The sequence below is a fragment of the Ursus arctos genome, unplaced genomic scaffold (assembly GCF_023065955.2).
Source record: "Ursus arctos isolate Adak ecotype North America unplaced genomic scaffold, UrsArc2.0 scaffold_7, whole genome shotgun sequence".
Classification (NCBI taxonomy): domain Eukaryota; kingdom Metazoa; phylum Chordata; class Mammalia; order Carnivora; family Ursidae; genus Ursus; species Ursus arctos.
The window spans coordinates 19,732,930-19,749,077 of NW_026623089.1; positions in this window are offsets into that span (position 1 = coordinate 19,732,930).

Consider the following 16,148-nt stretch of genomic DNA (forward strand, 5'->3'; position numbering starts at 1 on the left):
CATCAGGGTCATCAGTAGTAACCAGTGGACCACTCTGGCAGGGGATGTTGTAAATGGGGAAGGCTGTGCATGTGTGGGGGGCAAAGGGTACATAGCAAATCTCTGTACCTTCCCCTCAGTTTTGCTGTGGGGGCCTAAAACTGCTGTAAAAAATAGAGTCTTAATAAAGAAGAAACAAACAAAAACCACATATAAAATTCCATGGCTTCTGGTGGTCCAAAGACCTCCTCGATATTTCTGAAAATACCTAGGAGACTGATTTCTGTGGCCTCTACTGCCTCTTGGGCTCTAGACAGATCTAGTCTTAAAATTCAGTCCCTTCATTTCTCATCGACTTCCCTCCCACACTTCCAATTCACATGAACACACATGACTTCATAGAGTGGGTGTCACATCACACATCACAGCAAACAAAGGGGTCTATTTCTCCTTTCCAAAGACCTTTTTGGCAGCCACATCATATAGGACCCAGCCCCAAATCCATTTTCCTTTCTAATCTCTCCAATTCCTTCCTTCTCTTGTTCATCCTTCTTGCCTAGAACCACGAATTCCTCTCTCTGTCCAAAACAGAGGCAGATGGGCCTTTTCTCTGAAGTCCTTGGTGCAGCCTGATTCCCAGGTCTTTGGATCCCATCTTGCACCAAGCACTTGTCTTTCCATTCATGTATTTCCTTCCCTAAATGGAACCCTGGTGTCTTGTTAGGATAAAACATGGTGCCCATGTTTTCACACTAGCATTGCTTCGGGGGTGTGTGTGTGTGTGGGGGGGTGGTGGTGATTAGGAGCTGCCTCACAGCAGCTGTGAGAATTCCAAACTGGATCAGCCACCTTGCCTCACCTTTGATCAAAGGAAGGACACACCACGGCAGAGGCATGGTTAAGTCTCTGGTTGTGCCATTGCCTCGTCACATGCCAACAGAGACCTGGTCTTGGTCCAGGTGAATCACAGTTTCGGTCACATAATTCAGTGGCAGCACTGCCCTTCCTTCAAAGAGTCAGCACATCATTTGTGGGAAGGGGCCCCCTACTGCAGTAACTGGCTGCTTTTCTTCAAACACTGGGAGACAATGGGGATGTGTGAAAACAGGTCATGCATAAACAGAGTACAGAGATTTCCGGGAGCAGATGCAAGTAGTGGAAAGTTATATTTAACTGTTGAAATCCAGGCATTTGAGCACTCAAACACCCTACCAAGGTTGAAGTCAAAATCCATTCTGTCATTCTTGCCAGGTGACCGAGATAAATGGCTGAATTCTCAGTTGTTTGTGCAACGAAGCCAGTTACCTGTTCCATGTTCATTGAAAGTACTTAACATGGTTCTTAGCACATAATAAAAGCTCAATAAATGGGGGCAGGTAATTCAATAATTAGACAATCACACTGAAAAGGAACCAGCTCCAAGTCGAACCCCTGAATTTGCTAAGTATGGTTAGTGGACACTGGTTTCGTGCAGCCTTACCCTTCATCGCAGCAGCACATCCTTGAGCTTATTTAAAGCAAAGCAAATTCTAGTCCAGTGCCCTAACACCTACCATCCCATCACATGAATCCCTTTTCCTGCTTTCTTCTTTGAAACATATTGAAGGCAAAACAGGACAGGCTCATGTTTTCTATTCTTGATTTGATATTGGTGGCCAATGTCCTTTTCTTTCCTTTTATTTCTGCTTACAAACAGTATCCTGTTCCTTCTGGACTCTTCACCAGGTGGTCCACAGAAAGCCCTCTGAGAGGAAAACATAGCAATCATGACAACAGCATGCTCCAGCTGGATGTCCTGGATTGAGAGTGTTGATGCAGGAGACTCTCCATCTAGGGCAGACTGCCAATCGTCCCCAGAAATCATAGAACAAAAATTCCTAAATACCAGTATGCTGGTGTCCAAAGCACATCTCCTAGATAGCTTCTTATTTTTAGGAATGACTACAAAATCCATTTTTCACACCATACGTTTTAACGCCTAGTGCAGAAAATACTGTTGCCAAATTTATCCACCACCTAGTCCCACCAATATTGTCCTATTTAAGCTGGAGTCCCCAGAAAACAGTAACTGACAGTTATTGTGCAGCTCTCTCCCCACGCCACACAGGGAACCAGGGAGCTCAGGCCTCACTGGAGAAACGGGCATCATGGACACGTTGGCCCTTTTCTCACACACAGATCCTGAGTGTAAATGGAAACCTTCTGCCCTAAGCGCCAAGACTCTGGCACTGAGAAAACAGTTTGTCAGGTGACACAAAATTTCTTCTCTCCAGAGAGGAATTTGCTGTTCATTCCTCAAAATAAATTTTCTTGTGAAATACAAGTATTTGCTTCTATAGCCATACAACATAAACATAACACGAAGATAATGGATTTAGTACATAACGTGCCGAACACCTTGGTAAGGGCTTTGCAGGATCACAATCCTATGAAATAAGGACTCTTATTAACCCAATATTTCAGATGTAGAAGCTGATTCCTGAATAGTTTAGATTAATTGTCCAAGACCAGGCAGGTAAAGACCTGGGATTTGAACTTAGATCTGTCTGAGGTCAGAGCCTGAGCCCTTAGTAGGGCATAAAATTCAGTTTACTTTGAGTTTTTCAGGGACAGGGATTTTGAATAAAGGAGACCTCTGGACAGGTAGCGAAAGATGCAACAGTCGAGGGAAGTAGGGAGAGGGTGGAGCAGGTGGGAGATAAAGACATGGTGTTTGGAAAGTCAGTAGCACCATCCTCTCTACAAATCCTCGGTAGTGAGGCATACTTAAAGGTAGGACAGACTCTTAACACTTAGCTGAGAAGAGCCGACAGCCAATAAATACAAGCTGTTCGATGAATGATTCAGTCTGTCCCCCACTCCTCCTAGCCCACCTGGCTCTAACAGGGGAGCCTGTGAGAATACATCACAATCCAGCTGCTTACCTGAGAACGAAGGCCACTCATAGCTGGTGAGTGAAGATTTTCAAACTTTAAACGTACACACAAGGACATACAGGTACCTATGCACATGAGAACAAGAAAACTGGGGAAATTTGAAAAAGACCAGTCAATAAATAATTGAAATCAGATGTCAATACCCTGTCAACTGTAACAGTACGCTACAGTTACATACGACGTTAGCACTGGGGAAACTGGCAAAGTATACAAGAATCTCAGTATTGTTTCTCACATAAGGTGTGAATCTGCAATTATTTTAAAGATTTTTTCAATTAGAAAAACTTTAATGACAGTACTGGAGGTTGGCCTGGATCTGTCTCCCTCAGCACTATGGTACTACAAGTTGCAAAGTCTGAAATAGAGTGGGATGAGCTTTATCAGCAGCCTGGACGATGGTTTGCCCTACACAGTTGTCGCTGGGGAACGCACAGGTTTCAAAGCTTGGCTTCATCCATCTGAGAAAGAAAACTTCCCTACCATTAATAGCACCTGACCAGTAGCAACTTTCTGGTGCCTATGGCTCCCACCCCCACAGGGCCAACATTCTCCCCTCCCGGGCTCCATTCAGGCCATACCTGTTGTGTGTGGGTATACTTTCAGTTTTCTGGTTGTGATAAGATGCTGTGCTCATGGAATAATGTATTTACTTATTATAAGGAACACAGCCATGAAATGGGCAAATAGATGACTCGCAGGGTTTTGTACCCAATGTGTCACCTGTAAATGAAAAATAATCGGATGATCCATCTGCTTCCTGTCATGCATACCTCAATTTTCTTCACTATCTATGGTACTTAAGAACTATCGGCATTTTTAAATACTAATTACTCACTAACAAAAACTCTGTTAAAATTGATTGGCCTTGGGATACAATTTTGCCAAAACCTAACATACTATTGTTCCTTTTAATATATTGAAGTCTGACTATGATGAACTGTGGTTAGTAGTTTTCATTTCATCATGCCAATACTACTGAGATTTCACTGTACTTGTATTTTACAGACAGTGCTGAAAATCATATATCATATAATAGGTGGGACAATAATCTGATCTATTATTCCTGCAGTAATTCTTGATAGGAAGACAAAAAATTCACACAGGTTACATCTCTCTGCTGATATTATTCAGAGGTAAAGGTTGAAACAGATAATAACCTTTGGAACCAATTAAATATAATTGTACCAATTTCCCCCCATGACTTGTTGTAATTATCCCACCATGAGATAGCACATGTCATTGCAAAGAAAAGCTGAATTTTTTTTCATTTTTCAAGAATTTAAATTTTAACTCCTTCCTGCTCAGGAAAGGATTTTCTGTAGCCCCTCCATCCAGGACAATATTTGTAGCACTTTGGAAGGGGGGGGGGTCAAGATCTTTAAAAAATATCTTTATTGGCTATACTTTGTTTTTTTTTTAAAGATTTTATTTATTTATTCGACAGAGATAGAGACAGCCAGCGAGAGAGGGAACACAAGCAGGGGGAGTGGGAGAGGAAGAAGCAGGCTCATAGCGGAAGAGCCTGATGCGGGGCTCGATCCCATAACGCTGGGATCATGCCCTGAGCCGAAGGCAGACGCTTAACCGCTGTGCCACCCAGGCGCCCCTATTGGCTATACTTTTAACAATAACTACGAAGGAAACCTATTCAACCGTTAAAAATATAGGATGGAGATTTTAAAAAAAGAAATCACTACACTCTTAACACAGAGAGAGAAACACCACTAACACTGTGGTGTTTTTCCTACCAGAATTTTACAATATGCATTACACAGTATAAACCACTGCAAGGCCATAACCGTGTTTTATTTTATTTTTTCTTTACCTCTTTCTTTTTCTATTAACAATATGTGGAGCGAGCATCTCTCCATGTCAATGAACATGCATCGTTGTTGTCATTTCTAATGGTGGCCTGTCCATTTGTTATTTAAGCAGCCCATATTGCTGACATCTCAGTTATTTTGGTCCTGCCAGCAATTTTGATTCACGTTTGCTTTGTTTCTGATAGCTTCCCCCAGGCCTGGAGCACAGAGATGCCATTCTCATCTAGAAGGGGGCTCTGCCTGGGGCAGGATTATTTTCCCCATTTTTAGAATTTGCTTTGTTTAATACAGGAAAAAAAAAAAAAAAGCTCTGAAATTTGGTTGAGGATTATGATTTTCTAACTTGATCTCAAGCTCTGCATTTGCCCCCCTTGTGTATATAGACCTGGGTGCCTGGACGGGCCCAGAGCCTTCCAGTTCCCAGTGGCCACTGCGACAGCAGCAGCGGGGTCAGGAATGAAAACAGCTCTCCCTCTTTCATGGACCTCTGTTTCTTCTGCTGTGTGGAGCTGACTCAGCAGCTGGTGGGAAGTTTGATACAGGCTGTTACTTCACAGGTTTGGGGGAAAACAAACAAAATCTTGTAACAAAAGGAATTCCAAATTCCTTTTTCCTTTTCTCTTTTTTATTGTGATAACATTTAACATGAGCTCTATTCCTTTCACAACATTTTCAGTGTACGGTGCAGTATTGGTAACTATAGCGATAATGTTGCGCCGATCTTTAGGACTGAGTCCCCTTACATAATGGAAACTGCAGACCTAGTAAACAGCGACTCCCCACTTGCCCCTCTCCCACAGATGAATGGATAAAGAAACTATGACATATACATACAATGGCGTATTAGCCTTAAAAGAGAAGGAAATTCTTCCCTGTGGGATAATCCGGGTGAATCTAGAGGCCACGATGCTAAGTGGGATAAGCCGGGCACAGAAGACAGTCTGTGATGTTACATGTATGACATATCTAACAGAGTCCACTTTCTTCTTAAGAATATGACAGAAAATTGGGGTGCCTGGGTGGTTCAGTCGGTTAAGCATCTGCCTTCAGCTCAGGTTGTGATCTCAGGTCCTGGGATCGAGCCCCACATTGCGCTCCCTGCTCACTGAGGAGTCTGCTTCTCTCTCTGCCTCTCCCCCAACCCTGCCCCCTCCTCTTGCTCTCTCTGTCTCTCAAATAAATGAATATTTCCTTTAAAAAAAAAAAGACTATGACAGAAAATTACTTTGAAAGTTTAAGAATTCTTGCGAAGGGAAAAAAATAAAGGCAAGACTAGGTAGTTTGATTAAATTTCCCCCAATTGAATGCTTATCTTGCAGTTAGAGGGTTGGGAAGACACACCCACTTTCAGTGCACCACCTGGCTCCTGGGAAAATGAGCCAGGAGACCCCCATCCATGGGGATGTTCTGGGCTCCCCCCAGTCCCTCCATCCAGTGCTGTCATGGCTTGACTGGCCCCGCTTTGCAGCCAGCGTGCTTGACCAACATTGTACTTACTCAAAAGTGCGAGAATCTCAAATGCATGAACTTAGTCTTGACCACCAGCTTTGACAATGAGCTTTCCTTCCAGAACTGGGAACTTGGCTGTGTTTTCAACTAGACTCTTACCTTATAGTTTAATTCTGAGCATATGCTCTATTGAAACCTGGCAGCCACCATAGACACCCTAAGAGCAAGGTCCTGTCTTATCCTTGCTTGTCCAGCCTAGAATTTCCATAGTCTCCTGACCCGGACCAGCATGGCCTGTGTCTCTGACTTCTGTTGACCTGATCCACACCCCTGGACTTATTTATATATGTCACACCAGGTGCGTTCCATTCATGCCTTCCTTTGTTTCTTTCCCGCCTCTGGCCACCATGTTTTACTCTGGCCTGGAATGCCCTGTACCAGGATGATAGACACAGAGGATCTAGGGGTAAAGAAGAACAATAGAAAACCCTGAATTTAGAGCTATATTTTACTTACAGGAAGTAAAACACAAGTTAGTGCTGTGGAAATTAAATTGTTGTTCAGTCCCTCCTGCCCTTTCTTTTAAGGGTCAGTATAGTTTCCATATATAACACAAGAAAAAGAAAACCTAACACATGAGAAGACAGGGCCTCATTTTGTACTTAAAATAAAAAAAAAAGGCTCTATCAACACCTAAGCCTAAGTGTCTGCCAATTCTGTGCGATGTTTATGAAATACATAATAGCTGAAAAGAGTTCAAATTCTCACGAAGCATTTTTGTCATCCAAACACATGTTTCTCCAGAGTTCTTTCTCTGCTTCGAGATTTAAAAATCTGTTCAGGGCACGCATACAAAAAAAAAAGAAATAATTACCATGTTAAGATGGTAATTTGGAAGGAGTTCCGCAGAACAGCTTCAGCTGTATAATTGAAGAGCTGCTTCTCATACATTCGCATGGGGCCTCTGAACTCCGAGTGCAAGTCACGGCCAATTTCTGAGATGAGGTCTGGTAATGTTTCAAAGCAAAGACTAGGATACATTTTTCATCACAGAAATGAAGTGGGGTTGCATTTCCCTCTCACTCCTGCATTTTCCCTTCTCTCCTCTGCTTCTGGGGACTGTGCTGCCTGGAAGCCATTACTCAGTCGCTCCATCAGCCAAGGCGCAGATGTTGCCGGAGCACCTACTGCGCCCCCAGCGCTGCTGAGTTGGGAGGCAGGCTGGTCCGCTCTACTTGCAGCATCGGCTGGCAGGTCACCTGGGGAGGCTTACATTTCCTTGAGACCATGAGGGAGGATCTGGATCTTTCTTTTGCTTCAAGGCTATCATAGAGAACAGTGTGCCCTGTGCAAGCTTTAAATCAAGACAAAGGCCCACCAGGTGACTGACGTGCTCCCTCAGCTTAGGTCAGAGCCCAGACCTGGGCTGTACTTTGCTCCAGGCAGAGGCTTTTCTTTGTCAGCATCTTTGATATCTTGGAAGGATTAGGGCTCCTTTTGGGTGCAAGAAACAGCCTGGGTTACAGCAGCATTAAATATCTTACAAGCAAGGCGTGTAGAGGTGGGTGGGTCCAGGGTCATTGAGCCACAGCTCCTTTTCATCATCTCAGCCCGAGTTCTTCCTGTCCCAGCTCCTTGGCATGCTGGCCTTGTCCATCAGGCCATTGATACCATGGTCATGTGCTGGTATGACATGTTTCTAAAAAAATTGGATTCTCCGTTCCCATATATTTCTTTCTAATAGCAGACACTTTTCTTGGGAGAGCCTCCCTTTTGCCTGTTTGGTCCACACTTAACCCAATCCCTGGAAAGAACCATTATGGCTATTATTTAGCTGAAACCAACCAGTGCGTGCTCTCTCAATCACAGGCAGAGGGATGAACACTCCGCATCGATTCTTGAGCAGGCAGGCAAGCAGGTTGATGATTCTTATGGGACTCAGTTTTCTTACTACTTTACCTACTGATACATAACACCTTTCCTCTAAATATGCAGTGGTGAGAAATTTAATTCAACAAGTATTTACTATGGGTCTGCTACTATTGAGCACTGTGCTGGTTCCTATAAGGTGTGAAGAGGTAACCAACACATTCTTTTAATCCTTAGGCTGTTTATAATCTTGTGAAGACCCTAAGATAATTCATATTATGTAAGATGAGGCATATTATATTAAAAGCCATGTAAGAATTTAAGCTACTTTGGTAATTGTACTTGGTCAGGATTCGAACCAGTTCATCCCGGGCTGGTCCTTTAAGTAAATACCTGCTCCTCATGGCCAGTTTAAATCTGGGATATTAACGAGGGGGTTGGGGGTGGGGTTAGGCCAGCTCTCATCAGTGGATGAATGCTAGGGCAGCTTCAAGAGGGAAAAGAACCACCATTTATTGAGAACAAGTTACAGGCCAGATCTTTTCATATGCTTTATCTCATTTAATCAAATTAGAGGCAGTTATTATTATCTCGCAGTGGCAAGTGAGGCAACATTCAGAAACGGTAAGTAGCTCACCCAAATTACCATGAGGCCATCTCAGGCTATTTGGAACCAAGATCAGGATTTCTCTTTTGGAGATGGTGAGTTTTCTAGCTCTTAGAGACAGAATAATCTAAGTCCCTCCCAGGGTCAAGTCTACAGGAAAGAAGCATATTGATGATTAGCAGGAATGTCTAAAAGTAATCAGCCAGAATGCTAGAAAAAACAGAGTATATGCTTTAGTTTTTACATTAAGTCACTACGATCTATATTTATTTTTTTTAATTTATTATTTTTAAAAGATTTTATTTATTTGTTTGAGAGAGAGAGAGTGAGAGACATTGAGAGAATGAGTGGAGGGAGGGGCAGAGGGAGAAACAGACATCTTGCCCCTAAGAGGGATTCAATCCCAGGAACCTGGGATTGTGACCTGAGCTGAAGGCAGACGCTTAACCAACTGAGCCACCCAGGGACCCATATTTTAGTCCTCTCTTCCTTCCCTCAAAGATCTTAGATTCCAGCTGTGATTTCAGACCAAATAATAAAAAGAATGTGGAAAGAAGGTAAGGCTATGTTGAGGAAATGAGCATTGTCTGCTCTACGAATTCTCTTCTTTATCTGTCTTCTCTTTCTTTGCCCGTGGAGGTTGGATGCCAAATCTGAGATTCTGAACAATGGTGTTCAACTGTGATCCAGGACAGAGGCGTTTAGGATCAGTGAGCAGGAAAGGGGGAGGGTGTCGCAGACGCAAAATGAGGAGCCTAGCTAGCCCTTGGAAGAGCGACATCTGAACCAACGCTTCCATCCCCGTGTATTCCCCGTGTATCCTAGACAACTGGCTTTTGTTGTTGTCCGCAGGTTGTGCTTTTCACATGAACATTTGTTGTAAAACACTGAAAATATGAGCATCATGGAAGGATAGAAAAGAAATTAACTGAAAAAAGGAAGTACTATAGAAGTTAGAAGTACTGAAAAAACCACAAAGATTTTGCTTTGTAAAATTTAAAATCTTCATGTAATTACAAGGCAGACTGGGAAAAATAGTTCCAGTAAGTATGTCAAAAGATGAGTATACTTACATTCTAAGAGCTTGTACGATCAGATAAATTACTAAGACCTCGATAAGTAATATGATTAAAACATTCAAAAGAGGATATTAAATTGTTAAACAAACATGTAAAAAGAATGCTCAGCTTTTAAAAAGTGCTAATTAAAGCGATCGGGAAATATCACTTTCACCCATCAACTCGCCAAGATCTTTTCTATGTTTGTTTGTTTAAATAAATGAAAATGACCAGTGTTGGCAGGGATGCAGCTGGCACTCACCCCTTGCTGAGTCTACCCCTCTTAAGAAAGCTCTTGGACAATTTGGAGCCAAGTGTTAAACGTGTCCAAACTCTTTGACTTACTAGTATGCTAATTAAGACATCAAGTCTAAAAAGAAAAAAAAAGCCCTAAGTATGGGATGATGTTTAAGCAAAATGGTATTTTCGGCCCACATTTTCAAATTTAGAAATTTGTTTAAGTAGAGGATATCTGATAAATAATGTGAAAGAAGTTCTTAGGGGGCATATGTTATTCTTGTCATGCTAAAATAGTAACTAAACACAAGGAATAGAGATCTAAGCCCTCACCTCAGGATTCGGCCTTGTTCCAGGAGCTTGCTGGCCAGTTGACTGGGGGGACATACACTGGCATGATTTTGAGAGTAACAGGAAAGCAAAGGGTCAATAAGAGGAGGTGTGACGGAGTGGATGTATGTCACCTACGGGGACACAGCAGGGACACAACTTAGAATAACCGGCATTAGTCATGAGTTTTTCTTCCCTCATTTATTTGATTTTTAAATTAGAGAACCAAGGCAAGTTTGGTGCAGAAAAATTGGAAAATGCCCAAAAAAGTAAAGACTACTTGCACTTCTCCAGACCACAGTTCACCTCTTGACGAGTCTTTTTTTCTTTAGCAATGATATGTAGGATTAGGGATGTATGGGACCTGAGAAAGAGCTGCTGGGGATTCACGGGAGTAAGAGCAAGTGGGTCTTTTAAAAATACGGCTCTCAGTCAGACTTTGTACCAGTGAAGCTCAAGGCGCTATGCGTTCCAGGTTTCTCATCTGTGCAAGGGAACGTTGAGACCAGTCATGCTGACTTCCTCGCAGGGTTATTGAGGGGATTCAATAACATAAGAACGTGTATCAATTTGGTGGGGCCGCCATAACAAGACACCACAGATGGGGTGGCCTAAGCAACAGAAATTTATTTCCTCACAGTTCTGGAGGCTGGGAGTCCGAAGTCAAGGTGTGGTAGTTTTGTTCTCCTTCGTGGTCTCCCTCCTTGCCTGCAGATGGCTACCTCCTTGCTGTGTCCTCACATGGTCACCCCTTGGTCTGTGTTGCCTAGGACCTAACCTCTTTATAGAAGGACATCAGTCATAGTAGATTAAGGTCCACTTCATTTTAAATTAATTGCTTCCTTAAAGGCCCTATGTCCAAATGAATTCACATCTGAGGTACTGGGTTCAGCACTTCAACACATGAATTTTGTGGGGGTATAACTTAGTCCATGACAATTATATATACATTTAGCCTCCTGCCTGCCTCACAAAAGGACTTTTTAATTGGCTATTATTTTTATTAGATAGAACCATGCTTTTCTACCATAAGACATTTTATTGCACTTGTGGAAGTTCATTTTCCTTTTTATAAGCAGCAGAATTCCTGCCATGTGGCACATTCTTTTACCTTTGGGAGACCCTGGATTGAGCAGATTTATCTAATGCTACCACATTTCAGTTAGCATCTATTAATTAACATCTAAAGAATTTATGTATGGCGGAAAATTCCTGGGAAGCACTGAGCTGTACTTGTAATACAGATTGAAAGCTAGAGACAAAAACAAAAACAAAAACAAAGCATCTGTACTTGGTTATGATAAGTGTTTAATTTCTAATTGGTTGCCACTGAAGACACAATACTCTAATGGAAAGAGAGAAAGTATATGCTTAGCCTTTTCTGCTGCCTGCCCTAGCTCTCTACTTCCTCCCTCCCCTTTCGGTTTGAGGAAGCTGGTCATCTATAAAATGCATGTCAAAGGGACTCCTTAAAGAGCAGTCAGCATCTCTCTAAATCTACTTACACACGCCTTTCTTGCAGTAGTCAAATATAATTGAATTCATTTTAACGTCTTTCCTCTCTAGTCTCTGCTGATCCAAAGATTCTATTTCAGAGGGGTGGGAGGGGGAAATTATTAATCAGATTATTTGCACATGTCAATCATTTTTAAAAATCCGACTCATTTCACAGACAAACAATAGGAATTACTGAATACATCCCTTCAACTAATGCTCTCAGTGTCATTTATCAGATAAATAAAGTGGAAACCTGATATTCTCTCTCTTTTAATATATAAGTAACCATAGGGACATAAGTTAATTTGCTGTGGGCTGTGTTTAATAATTATAAATTGTTAAAAGCTCAGTATTTTGTTGGTTTGAGGTTAAGGTCTAATGGTTTCGTTTTTTTCTATTGTTTTGGGCCGCAATGCTTAGTTTGAGTCTGCCTTGCCATTAGCTATCTGTAATCACTTCTGGCCATGGGGCGGAGTAACGGGCGCAAACTCTACATCTGAACAGTTGGATGCTGGTGAGGGGTGCATGCTGGTCTATGGACTGTGTTCTCTCTTCTGACAACTCCCGATCACTTGTCCGAGTAACTTGTGCTTACGGTGTTTGAATGGTTGCCTGGTGCCTTCAGTGAATGTGCTGACATTTGCTCCCTCTCTGTAATGCCTGATAAAAAAAATGTAACCCTTGCTCTCGTTCCTAGCACACTTCCCATTAAAGAATAGTTTAGTCCTTGAAGTAAGCGTGACCTTATTCTTGTTTATAAACACAGCTACTTTAAACCACAACTGATAGCCGCATCTCTCATGGCACCATTATCTTTCACACTAGGCAAAGCCTTTCTCTTCGCTTAAATAAAGACAAACACCTTTTAACCTTAGAGCTGACAGCTACCTGACAGTGAAAACCAATTGTAACCAGTTGTCTGTGGCTAATACACCAGGGGTAAGTCATTTTAGATCTGAAGTAGTACATTAAAATTTGTAAAGGGGGAGGGGGAGAGGGACAGAGAGGGAAAGAGAGAGAGAAAGAGAGAGAGACAGAGAGACAGAGAGACTGCCTGATGCCATTTGTGTCCTGTGCTGTAACAAACTGAGGGAAGATTCAAGCTGCCCCCAGCAGTGATGGCTCCCAGATGAAGTGGGCGGAGGCTGTGTGTGTGCTTGGCGGGTGGATGCAGAGGCCAAGGGAGGACAGGGCATTTGCAACATTAAGATAATTGAACACCCAAGGTGTTTGACACTGTGGATTATTGACCCTCTCTTCATTCATTCAGTGACTATAACTGGTTGTCTGCACTGTGGCGGTTTTGCGATAGAACAGTAAGTCAGAGGAGAACATGGCCGCCATAAGGCTGGTGTTCAGAGAGAGACTAATAAACAGACACAGGTAGAATAACCTGCAGATCTCAAATTGAAAGAGGCTAAATGCATTGAAAATGACCTGATCTTTCCTTTGCCTTCCAACTCTAGACGAGAAAGATATTTTTTCAGGGAAAAGGGATCAGACCATTTTAAAATGTATTCTCCCTACCCCAGACATGTGCTTTTTCTCTCATCTCTCTCTGTCTCTCCATCTCTCCCTTCCTCTGTCTTTCTCTCTCTCTCTGCACCCCCCTTCCTCTTATACACTAGAACAATAATTCCTAGACAGCTGAATTTTACAACAGCAAAATGTAAAAAAACACAATAATTTGAGGGGTCTGTATTGAATTGCCAACATTTTTGCCATGGTTTTATGTGTATGTGTGTATACATTTTATAAATGTACACATATTTCCATCTATTATATATATTATAGATAGTGATCTACTCTTAAAGTTAGATAACACTTGAGGGGTTAGTATGTGACTAAGTCATTACATTCAGTCTGCACAACACTTATGATGTAGGTACTCTTAATATTCCCATTTTACAGATATGAAGTGGAAGCTCAAAGAGGCTATGTACGCCACGCAAATAACCCAACTGCTGGGTGACAGAGCCAGAGATTGGACTCCTGACCATTCAACACTTGAACTCTCAGCACCGCCATTCTCTTTAAAAGAGAAAACAAACAACAAACAAAACCCTACAAAATTTGCATCACCAAAAACATGGGAAAGACATAATTCCAGAAATTCTAAAGTTATCTTTATGAAAAACTCACTTGTTCTTATTTTTCTTATTTCACTGTGGACTGGAGAAAGCTTTGTCAAAGGCCTGTTATGGCCCACTGACTTGCACTCAGGAATCCTGGCTCCAAGTCTTCAGCAACAGAAAAGTTTTAAATCCACAGCCCAGGTGACTTTCTAGAGAGTTTAGATCAAGAGCATGAGTGTTAGCCATTTTAAGAGTATACATGATTCATCATCAGACTATGGACTCTGAGAAACAAACTGAGGGCCTCAGAGGGGAGGGAGGTGGGGGAATGGGATAGACTGGTGATGGGTAGTAAGGAGGTCACGTATTGCATGGTGCACTGGGTGTTATACGCAACTCATGAATCATCGAACTTTACATCAGAAACCAGGGATGTACTGTATGGTGACTAACATGATACAATAAAAAAAATTTAAAAAAAGAGTATACATGATTCATTTTGTGAATGATCTTCAAATGCATTTACAAAATACCTCAATTTTAACCCCCCACCAGGTGCCGGAAAATATGTAGAATTAGGAGACTAAGAAATAATCCTCAGGTGAGGAGAGGTCCTTACCACAGAGTCCAAGACCTTCGGGGGTTTGGGAATCCTTTGGAATGGACTGTAAAATTTTGCCAGCTTGGGCAATGAATGCTACATCTTCCCCACTCCTTGGAGAGACAGTCTTCCCAAGCATTCTTAGTCATTTTTATAACCCCAAAGAACTAAAAAAAATCAATGCTCTAGTTTCAGTTACTAACTTAGGGTACTGAGCAAGTTGCTTGACTATTTAGTACCTCAGTTTCTCCAACTGTCAAATCAGAATAATTTAATTCCTTTGACATACCTGAAAAAATGTATATAGGTCAAGATTTTGTAAATTGATTTGAAATTAACTTAAAACTATGGTAATTTAAAGGAATCCTGGATTGAATCCTTTTGAAAACTGAATCCAGTCCTTTACTTTAAAGGCTAATTATATCCAAGAATCTATTCTGAAGCTCAGATTTTTGCATACTGGATTTCCTAATGTGAGACAAATCTGTATCCTAAAAACTCACATCATGGTTGGGGGAAGGTATCATCATCCCAGGAAATGCTTTCAGTTTTTAAAAATTATGGCTTATGGTTGAGGGAAACACATTTTTGTTTGTTTACTTCTCTGAATTTGAATATTTAAAACTTAAACGTATTGAATACTAATGAGATAAAGTATGTGTTCCCGCTCCTTCTCTCCTCTGAAAGAACTTGTACAGTTTAGTCTGCAATTCTCCTGGATCAGTCCCATTTCCCTGTCATTAGATGCTCTCTTCTGATGCCTTATAAGTTCCCCCTTCTCAAATATTTAGTATTCTATACTCACTGCTTCCTGAAAATTGTTATTTCTGTTTGCTCCCAAAAGCCAATACACCTCTAAATTAAGAATAAATGAAAACAGTAAATATTTCATTTCTGCCAATCATGTGGATGGGAGATAGGACGGATGGGAGATGAAGTGAGCTCATGAATACCCGAAATGATACACAATCACTTCCAGGTAGATTAGGAAACTGTGGCAGGGGTTGTTTTAAATCAGAGCTGCTCTCAGGGAGACAGACAATCCTAGGTGATGCCCGTAGGCATCAAAATATTTCTACTTCTTAGAAATTTCAAAAGGTGTGACTTTCTCCCTTAAAGAGGTAGATCTAAGGGCCCAGTGGGTGCTGAAGGAACTCACTGTCTTTATTGCTTTCTCCTAACCTCTGGCCCATGCAAGGTGCAGCACACACATTGAGCCACATCTTGTGCTCAGATGGTAATTAAGAGCAACACCCATGGCGTGTTCAGTAATGTGACTCTATTGACTATGGCCCAATCCCCATGGTGAATTCCTATAAAAGATTCATAACTAGATATCATTTAGGAAGAAAATTAACCACCCAGGGAGTGAGTCTTCTTTCATTGGCCTCAATAACCTCCACCTTCTGAAAATAGTAACGGGAAGGTTTAGTCAAGAACAAGACAATGGGGTAAAGGGAATAAAGGAGAAAGTTATCAGGTTTCCTTGAGACAAAACAAGGTTCTAGGAAAAAGCATACCGCTCCCCATGCTCATCATGGGCCATGGGACGACCTCGTTTTCTTTGAGAGATGTTTTGTAGATAGGAAGGAAGATTTTCCTAAAAACTCTGTCAAAAGGCACAGTTACACAGACACCAAACAGATTTTAAATTAATGGAATCCTAGAAAATCAGCATTAGATCAGC